The sequence below is a fragment of the Octodon degus genome, unplaced genomic scaffold, assembly GCF_000260255.1.
Source record: "Octodon degus isolate 3935 unplaced genomic scaffold, OctDeg1.0 scaffold00032, whole genome shotgun sequence".
Lineage (NCBI taxonomy): Eukaryota > Metazoa > Chordata > Mammalia > Rodentia > Octodontidae > Octodon > Octodon degus.
The window spans coordinates 5,861,238-5,871,438 of NW_004524608.1; the positions used below are offsets into that span (position 1 = coordinate 5,861,238).

At 41.1% G+C, this 10,201-nt stretch overlaps 2 pseudogenes across 1 annotated transcript; both read left to right on the forward strand.

Annotated features, from left to right (window-relative positions):
- The first annotated feature begins 3,380 nt into the window (after window positions 1-3,380).
- On the forward strand, window positions 3,381-3,451 carry LOC111816441 (annotated as a pseudogene).
- A 528-nt stretch (window positions 3,452-3,979) lies between these two features.
- On the forward strand, window positions 3,980-4,822 carry LOC101563891 (annotated as a pseudogene). The gene has a single exon (XR_192473.2). The product of XR_192473.2 is annotated as an NADH dehydrogenase [ubiquinone] flavoprotein 2, mitochondrial-like (transcript).
- The last annotated feature ends 5,379 nt before the right edge of the window (window positions 4,823-10,201 follow it).

Here is a 10,201-nt window from a genome sequence, read left to right on the forward strand (position 1 = left end):
CAAAGAAAGAGAAAGAAAATATAACCTTGTCTTGCTACAAAGAAAGCTTCCCTAGGTGGTGAGTAGTTAACACAAATCCCTTGAAGCTCCCTAGAACTCAGGACAGGATTTCTCCAAGCCATTTGCTTGACTCTGTCTACCTCTAGATGTGATTGATCGTTTTTACAGGATGAAAAGTGATGACCTTATTTGCCTGAGTCTCCTTTTCAAAGAACTAGACAACAGTTAAGCAATGATTTCTTCTTTAAACATGACCACACAGCTGAGATCAATTGTAACCTGTGTTTTTTTTTTTGTTTGTTTGTTTGGTTGGTTGGTTTTTTTTTGAGACAGGGTCTCTCTATGCAGTTGATGCTTATCTTGATCTAACATTGTAGCCCAGGCTGGTCTCAAACTCGAATGGATCTTCCTGCCTCAGCCTCCCTAGTGCTGGGAATACAGGCATGCACCACTACACCCAGTGCTATAACTTGTGATTTTATTTATTTATTTATTTATTTATTTATTTATTTATTTATTTGCAACCGGGGATTGAACTCATGCCCTCGCGCTTGCCAGGCAAGCATTTATTCTACTGAGCCATCTCCCCAGCCCCTAACTTGTGGTTTTAAAAACACCTGCTAGAACCAGGGCTCAATCCCTGAGCACCACATGCTGTGCTGGCTCCACCCCCAGGGCACACTGAGACAGTGACTGAGACTGGGCGTGGTGGCGTGTGGCTATAACCCCAGCACTTGGGAGGCTGAGAACAGGTGGATCACTGCAAGTCTGATCTGTGAAGTGAGACCCTGTACACCCTGAACTAAATTTTAAAAGTAAATAAATAAAAATAGCTGCTGGAGTTAACAATGCTAGTTTCCAAAGAAGATAGTGTTATGAGCCAGTAAAGGTGGCTAATCCAGCAATGATGTATCTTCTCTCCTCCAGATGAGAGTCCCCTGCTCTGGAGCAAATCACCTCAGGGACTCACTCCAAAAGGTGGAAATTAAAAACAACACCAGTTGTTTTCTCTTGCATTGTTGATGGGAAACTCAATGTCAAAATCCTTTATTCCATTGGAAGGTATTCTAAGGCACTAGAGAAGGTTCACCCCCGACACGTGGAAGAAAAGCAATTTATTTTTTGGCACACACACATAGGCTGCCTACACCATAGAGTAAAATGGAATATAGAGGGAAGTATTTACAACTAGAATGATACTGTGAGAAAGAGGAAGAAATGGTAAGAATGACCTTATGTTTAGACTTCCTTTGCATTAAGAAATAGCACTTATGTAAATGTTAGCCACAGAAAAACCTAACACTCTGGCCCTGAAGGCACCCACTATCACTGAGCCTGAGCCTAGTATTCCTCATGCTTTAGAACCTAAGGGGAGGTCTACTAGGGAGGTCTAATTAAAGCCTCCCTCACTGTTACTGAGGCTGAGGCTTCCTCTCCTTGTCCTTCAGGTCTTGAGCATAGAGTTTCTAGGCCAGCCATAATTAAAGCCTCCCGTGAGACTGTATTTATCCTTATCTGATTTTGTTCAAGCTTCTCAAGGAAAATATCCCTTACAGGAAGTAAATAGGGAATTTGGAGTGACCCATGTTCATGCATCTTTTCCAACGTGACTTAAAACAGATCAAGCAAGATTCGAGAAAGCTTTCAGATGATGTTGATAAGTAAATTGAGGTCTATAGAGGACTGATTTTGACTCCGACCTAGGAACTAGACTGGAAAGATGTAATTTATGCTTAAATCAAACACTGACTTCTAATGAGAGGTAGTGAGTACAGAATTTAGCTTGTGAGTTTCTGAAGTGTATTATAGATAGCCAGGGATACGTATTTTCAGAGTAGATCTAAATAGAGCCTAAAGTGCCAGCCAGATAGCTCAGTGGACTAAAGCACCTGCTTAGGCAGAGTGTAGGCACCGGGGTTCGATCCCCAGCATGCTGTGCCAGTCCCACCCCTGGGATGCTCTGAGATAGCAATTGAGACTGGGCATGGTGGTGCGCGCCTGTAATTTCAGCACCTGGGAGGCTGAAAACAGGAGGATCACTACAAGTCCGATCTGTGTAGTGAGACCCTGTAGGCCCTGTACTAAATACAATCAATCAATAAAAATAGAGTCTAGTCAGCATGGTTACCTAGGTCACCTTAGTTACCTAAGTCACTAGGTGACTAGGTAGAGAACCCAAAATGCTCAGCACTGGGACCCTTTTGTCCCAGTGCTGAGATTTCTCCTGGACTCTTAGATACCTTTGCCTGTCCCTAGAGGTAGAAGATCTCAATTGTAGGCTGAGATTTTAGAACTTTTGATTCAGAGTCATTTGTTAGAAAGTAAGCCCTAAGATAATATAGATAGCTGGAATAGCTTTATTTTCTCTCTCTTTTTCAAAAGGTTAAAAAGCAGCCATTCAGGTCTTTGATTATTGATCTTTCTGCTTGACAAGGCAGTTAGAGTCAATCATAGATTTTATCTCTGCAGGCATGTTTTGCTAAGGATTAGATATCCACTCTGGGAAAAGCTCTTCAGCTTAATTGTCTTTCTGCACCTGAGATGGTTAGGATTTTGCTCGTGTACCATACTTGGAGTCACTCTTCTGTGTCTTTTTCACTGTCTTACATTTGAGAAATAATACAGTTTATCGATTCCCAGGTCTGCCATCTTGCTATTGAGACTGGCTGTGGCAGCACATGCCTGTAATCCCAGCACTTGGGAGGCTGTAAGCATGAGGATCACTATGCATCTGATCCATGCAGTGAGACCCTGTAGACCCTGTCCTAAATATGAGAGAGAGAGAGAGAGAGAGAGAGAGAGAGAGAGAGAGAGAGAGAGAGAGAGAATACAGTTTACAACAGTATTTGGTCCAAGGCTATTCTCACTTTTGTGGCTGCTGGATTTCAGAACCAAGTTTCCAGAATGGTGAGTTTCCCCCAACTGGGACTCTTCCAGATAAAATTTACCTTCCTTATCTCTGGGTCATATTTAAAAAACTGGCCTAGATTGGAACCTGGAATTCTCAAAGAACAGATGTAAAAGTTTTAGTCCAAGTTTATCTGCCTTTCAGTCCTTAGGTAGAACTTGAGATTAACTCTTCTTCACTCCCCACTCAAGAATGATGCTGATTGGCTTTTATAGCACAGGACAGACTGACTGATTTTTATAACACAATTAAATTCATTGATAGAACAAAACATTCCTAGGGAACCTTGTGAGTTTAATAACAATTATAAATTAGAACAAGTATTAATGAATAGGTAGAAACCATCCCCTTACAATCATCCAAAAAAGAAATACTTAGGTATCAATCTAACAAAGAGAGTAAAAGATCTACAGTTTGAAAATTACACCACTCTGAAAAAAGAGATCAAAGAATATTCAGAAAATGGAAAGGTATCGCTTCTCGGCCTTTGGCTAAGATCAAGTGTAGTATCTGTTTGTATCAGAAAATGGAAAGGCATCTTTTGTGCATGGATAGGAAGAACCAAACATTGTGAAAATGACCATACTCCCAAAATTGTTGTACAGATTCAACACAATCCCAATTAAAATACCATTAGTATATCTTATAGATCTAGAGAAAACAATCCCAAAATTCATCTGAAACTAAAAAATATCTAGAATAACAAAAGCAATCCTGGACAACAAAGGAAAGGCAGAAAGCCATCACTATCCCCGATTTGAAATTATACTACAAAGCTACTGTGATTAAACCAGCATGGCACTGGCATTAAAAAATAAACCAGACCTGAGGTTCAATGATACAGATTAGAAGTTGCAGACACAGCTACATACATACACAGCCATCTTATCTTTAACAAAGGAGCCAAACATATTCACTGTAAGAAAACTAGACTCCTTAATAAATAGTGCTGGCAAAGCTCATTTTCCACATGGTAAAGGCTAAAATTACTCCCAAGTCTACCACCATGTGCTAAACTATAGCTAAACTGGATCAAAGATTTAAATATTAAAACAGAAACACCGTGCTGTGGGATTCGGGCCTCCGGCCTGGCAAGGGGGACCGCGGGGTCGCCATGTTCTCCTTGGCGCTGCGGGCCCGGGCGGCAGGCCTCACCGCCTCGTGGGGAAGGCAAATAAGGAATTTTCAAAAGACAGCTGTGCAAAATGGTGCTGGAGGATCCTTGTTTGTGCACAGAGATACTCCTGAGAATAATCCGGGAACTCCTTTTGATTTCACACCAGAAAACTATAAGAGGATAGAAGCAATCATAAAAAACTACCCAGAAGGGCATAAAGCAGCAGCAGTGCTTCCAGTCCTGGACTCAGCCCAAAGGCAGAATGGTTGGTTGCCCATCTCTGCTATGAACAAGGTTGCAGAAGTTTTACAAGTACCTCCAATGAGAGTATATGAAGTAGCAACTTATTATGCAATGTACAACCGGAAGCCAGTTGGGAAGCACCACATTCAGGTCTGCACTGTACACCTTGCATGCTCCGAGACTCTGACAGCGTCCTGGAGGCCATTCAGAAAAAGCTGGGAATAAAAGTTGGAGAGACTACACCCGACAAACTTTTCACTCTTATAGAGGTGGAATGTTTAGGGGCCTGTGTAAATGCACCAATGGTTCAAATAAATGACAACTATTATGAGGATCTGACACCTAAAGATATTGAAGAAATTATTGATGAGTTGAAAGCTGGCAAAATTCCCAAACCTGAACCAAGAAGTGGACGTTTCAGTTGTGAGCCAGCAGGAGGTCTTACCTCACTGACGGAACCGCCTAAAGGACCTGGGTTTGGTGTGCAAGCAGGCCTTTAATTTATATTCTGCTGTAAATATGTCACTGGAGAAATAAAACGTGAACCACCAAAAAAAAAATAAATAAATAAAACAGAAACACCAAATCTACTGGAGGGCTGGCCAAATAGCTTAGTGGATTAAAGCACCTGCTTAAACAGAGCGTGGCAGCCAGGGTTCGATCCCTGGCCTGCCAGGCCAGCCCCACCCCCAGGATGCGCTAAGACAATGACTGAGACTGGGCTTGGTGATGCACACCTGTAATCCCAGCTCTTGGGATGCTGAACACAGGTGGATCACTGTGAGTCTGATCTATATGGTGAGATCCTATAGACCCTTACTAAAATACAAATAAATAAATAAATAAATAAATAAATAAATAAATAAATAATCTACTGGAGGAGAAAGTAGATAGAAATCTTAAAAACATAGGGATAGACAGAGAGTTCATAAACAAAAACCAAACTGCATGGGAAATACTTCAAAGAATCAACAACTGGAATCTCATTTTTTGAAAAGTTTCTGCACATCTAAAGAAATCACCAATAGAGTAAAAAGAAAACCCATGAATTGGAAAAAGATCTTCTATCTAAAATATATAAAGAATTTTTTAAAAGGTCCCCCAAATTCAAAGACTTGATCCAAAAGTGGGTAACTGGGGCTGGCCAGATAGCTCAGCAGACTAAAGCGCTTGCTTGAGCAGAGCTCAGCGACTGGGGTTCAATACCCGGCATGCCACTCCAGCCCTGCCCCCGGAGCATGCTGAGATGGTGATTGAGACTGGGCATGGTGGCACGCCCCTGTAATCCCAGCACTTGGGAGGCTGAAAACAGGAGAATCACTACAAGTCCAATCCACGTTGTGAGACCCTGTACACCCTGCCGGCTCTGTACTAAATAATTTTAAAAAGAGAGAAAAAGGATTGCATCCCACTGTGGAAAGAATGGCTATCATAAAAAAAAAAAAAATCAGTCAATTGGGCCAGCCAGATAGCTCAGCAGGTTAAAGCACCTGCTTAGGCAGATACAGGGACTGATGTTTGATCCCCAGCATGCAGCGCCCGTCCTGCCCCTGGGGTGCACTGATTTGGTGCTTGAGACTGGGTGTGATGGTGCATGCCTGTAATCCCAGCACTTGGGAGGCTGAAAAACAGGAAGGATCACTACAAGTCTGATCTGTGCAGTGAGAACCTGTGGACCCCGTACTAAATACATTAAAAGAAGAAGAAAAAAAAATCAATCAATAGCAAATGGTGGAGAGGCTGTGGAGAAAAAGGGAACCCTTCACTGTTGATGAGGGTGTAGAATGGAAATCAGTATGGAAGTTCCTCAGAAAATTAGGATTAGAGGCCCCATTCAACCCAGATATTCCCCTTCCAGGTATTTTTCCAGAAAAATTGGGAATGTCATACCACAGCAATATACGTGCATCCACATTTATAGAAGCAAAATTTGTAATAGCTAAATCTTGGAAACAAACCAAGACCCATCAACTAAGGAATGGATAGAAATGATGTGGTATTTCTATACAATGGAGTATTACTCAGCTATACAGAAAGATAAACTTGAGGCATTACAGGTAAATGGATGCAACTAGAGACCATACTCATAAATGAAATAAATCAGACTCACATACATGTCATTAGAGTTAAGAATATGCCTCCACCCAGATGACCAGCTGATCAAAATGATGTCAAGACTTTTTCTTTTTACAAATACAGGCCCAGGGAGATAGCTCAGTAGAATAAGTGCTTGCTTAGCAAGTGCAAGGTCCTGAGCTCAATTCCCAGTACTGAAAACAAAACAAACAAACAAAAACAAATACAATACATATTGCTATCTGTGTATAACTTGGGAGCCTTTCATCTGTCAAAAATAATCATGAGCATCTCATTCTAATAAGTCACCTAAAAACTTAAGACAATTGAATAGAGATGCCTTAAGCTTAAGGAAACTGCTGGGCAGGATTCCCCTTCATGAGTAAAGAAGAAGCTGCCCAGAAACATTTTCATTCCAGTCTTTGTGAATTAACAGAACCCCAATAATTTCCATAGTCTTATGGGAGACACACCCCAATAAAAATTGCTAAACATACTGTGATGTGTGTACATTGCTCATTGTCCAAAGGTTAAATTTCTTTTCTTTTTTCTTTTTCTTTCTTTCTTTTTTTTTTTTTTTTCTTTTTTTTCCTGAACCAGAGGTTGAACTCAGACCCTTGCGCTTGCCAGGCTACTGCTTATTCTACTGAGACATCTCCCTGGCCCCCCAGAGGTTAAATTTCTATGGGTAAAACACTCACGTTTTCTTAAAAGATGTTCTAAAACTAGAAACAAAAACATTCACATAGTGCTTCATTCTGTCTCTCGGTCTCTGTGTCTGTCTGTCTGTCTGTCTGTCTGTCTGTCTGTCTGTCTGTCTCTCTCTCTGTCTCTCTCTGTCTCTCTCTGTCTCTGTCTCTCTCTCTGTCTCTCTGTCTCTGTCTCTGTCTCTGTCTCTCTCTCTGTCTCTCTCTGTCTCTCTCTCTGTCTCTCTGTCTCTCTGTCTCTGTCTCTCTGTCTCTCTCTCCCCTCCCTCCCTTCTTCCCTCCTTCTCCCACATGAATTTCCATTTCTCCACTGTAATGCCCATTTGCCACGCCACCCTGCCGTGGTGCTAGCTAATTATGAACTGAAACATCTACAACTTGTGAGTTAAATAAACCTTTTCTCTTAAAAAAAAAAGATATTCACATAGCTGTGAATTCATTATTGCTAACTTCATATTGTAATAAATGCATTCATACCTTCCAGGTATATAGATCTTCTGAGATATTAAACTTGGATTGTTTATGGTGATAATTTTTTTTAGACTCAGATATCTGTCTTTCTCTTGTGCTCCAGCTACTGGTGATAAGAGTTAACTGTCTATCCAGCATGAGACCAGCAGTCAAATAATGACTTAAAAAATTACATTATTCGTATGTTATAGGTATCATTTTACTTAGGGAAGCTCAGGCAACAAACTGAACATATCACACACTAAAATTAGAGGCTAGACATTATAAACATCGAAGTCACATTTATATACCAGTACACTCTCTTTAGATGGCATCCAATTAAAGGATAACAAATTAGGTGATAGCTTTCTTTGTTTCATTTAATATTTTGTGATCAGCTGGAGCTATTGACACAAAATGCTATATTGTACTAAAATGGATATTTAAGTATGTTACAAAAATGATGTCATCATATTTGTCCTGCTAAAGTATTATGTGTGGCTCTTAGTCTTAAGGTTTTTCTCTGTAAATGATGTAAGTGTAGTCTGTTAACACTCTTCAGGGATATAACTACTAATTATGGTTGATAAAAATAACAGTCCATGGGCCGGGGAGATGGCTCAGTAGAATAAAAGGGCCTGAGTTCAATCCCTGGTTCCGCAAAAAAAAAAAAGAAAGAAAAGAAAAAAGAAATAACAGTCCTTTGGCTGTACTTTATATTATTATTATTATTATTATTATTATTATTATTATTTTAATGCATTTGTTGTTGCAGCGTCTCACTATTCAGCTTGGAATCACGGTGGTCCTCCTGCTTGCAGCCTCCCCAGCGCTGGGATTAGAGGCGTGCACCGCTACACCTGGACTCTGGCCAACTCAGCCTGCCCGAGGGGTGGGGCTGACGGGGCATGTGGTGCCAGGGATCGAACCGCGGTCCATGCACTTGCCTAAGCTTGCTATGATATATAACACAACATAAAACTACAGTACTGTACTGGACACACAATCAGCAAAAAGTCACAATACCGCACTGAAGACACTCCATGCAGAGCTGCTGTCCATGTTCCCATATCTTCAGTCCAAATACGAGTTGTAAATCCGAACAGTCATTACACAGGTAGGCTGTAAAATGAGGACTCTCTGTACATAATTTCACACACTTGAGACGAAAGTAAAAGCTAATGTTAGCTACAGAGCATTGGGTCTTCTCATACCTTTCCACAGTCCTGGCTCGTTTCTCCAGAGCTGGATTTGTAGAACTCTAGGTTTGGATTTGCAAAATTATTGCCTTCAGATTTTGAGAGGTGCAGCTTGGGAAAGCCAGCTCCAGGGGCTCAAAGATGGCTTGATTTATGAATTCATAATCCACCTAATTCCCACCCTTGTGCTTAACTGAATCTCAGTTTGGAGAACAGAGGTCGCCGAACTCCGGCTAATGGAGCAAGCCTGATCCACTGCCTGCTTTTGTAGGTTCTCTCAGCACCGTCCACTCCGGAGGCGTTGGTGGTATACCAGTGAGCATAGCTGCCTTCCAGAGCCATCCACTCCTGCTAGCTGTGCGTGATGCTACTGCCCCGCAGCAGCGGCAGCACTGAAAGGGGTATCAAGGCAACAGAGCGTCAAGTGATTTGCTCTGTGATCTTTTTCAGAAGAAAAATTCCTATCCCTTTCTTAGAGTACTAATCCAAAAACTTATGTCTTCTTTATTAGACTTTTTTTTTTAAAAAGGAAAGTTTAGTTTGTCAGCACTTGAGCAGAAGGTTCCCATGTATGTGTGTGCACACACACACACATACACACGGTCGTAGCCTTTACAAGCCTCTCACATTGTGCACCCGAGGGGCCCATTTATTGCAGTAGGTGAGCTCCCAGAAGCTCCTCTTTATCCATAGTGGACATGAGAATGGATAATAAAAATTATTGGGCTTATAAAAATTCAAATTACAGAGTCTTCATATTTTTCTTTACCTGTTTTTAAATAATACACAATGTGAGTATGACTTGAACAAATAGAACTAGAAATGACTAGTAGTTTAAAACAAGAACAACAACAATTTTCTCCTCCTCAACTGATACAGGAGACCAGAACCTGGCCTGTACTTTCAGAAATGCTCTGTTGTTTTGTAACAACTAGAGCCTCAGATAGTGGGAAGAGAGTTGCTCTGGTCTTCTGGGACCACACACACTTCTTTGAGTTCAGTCTTGCAAAACACAGACCTTACTCCATGGCGGATGGAGGCTTAACAGAAACAGGCTCAACAGGCAATTTGTGTTTGTAACGCTTTATCTTAGAGCTTGTGTAACTAACTTCTGCTAATGCTTCTGCTGGTCTGTCTACATTCTGGGAAGTGAAAAATTGAGACTGTGAAAATTGGAGGGAACCATAGAAGAAAGTAAGGCCCAGAAGAGGAAACTCACTTTGTGTAGTCACACCACTTACTTCAGTGAATGACGCCAATAGCCTCCAAATGACCTAAGTCACAGCTGGGCCATCACCCTTGGTGCCTGGTCTGCTATTTGCAATTCCCTTCAAGTTCTGCCCAGTTCACCTCCTAAATATTACTCATGTGCATATAGTTCTTTTTAATTAATTTTATTGAGAAACAAATAGCAATGAGACAGTTTCAAAACCAATTAATAGGACAGTTTCAATAGTCAATACATTGTATATTGTTGTCTTCCTAGTGGTTATTCATACAA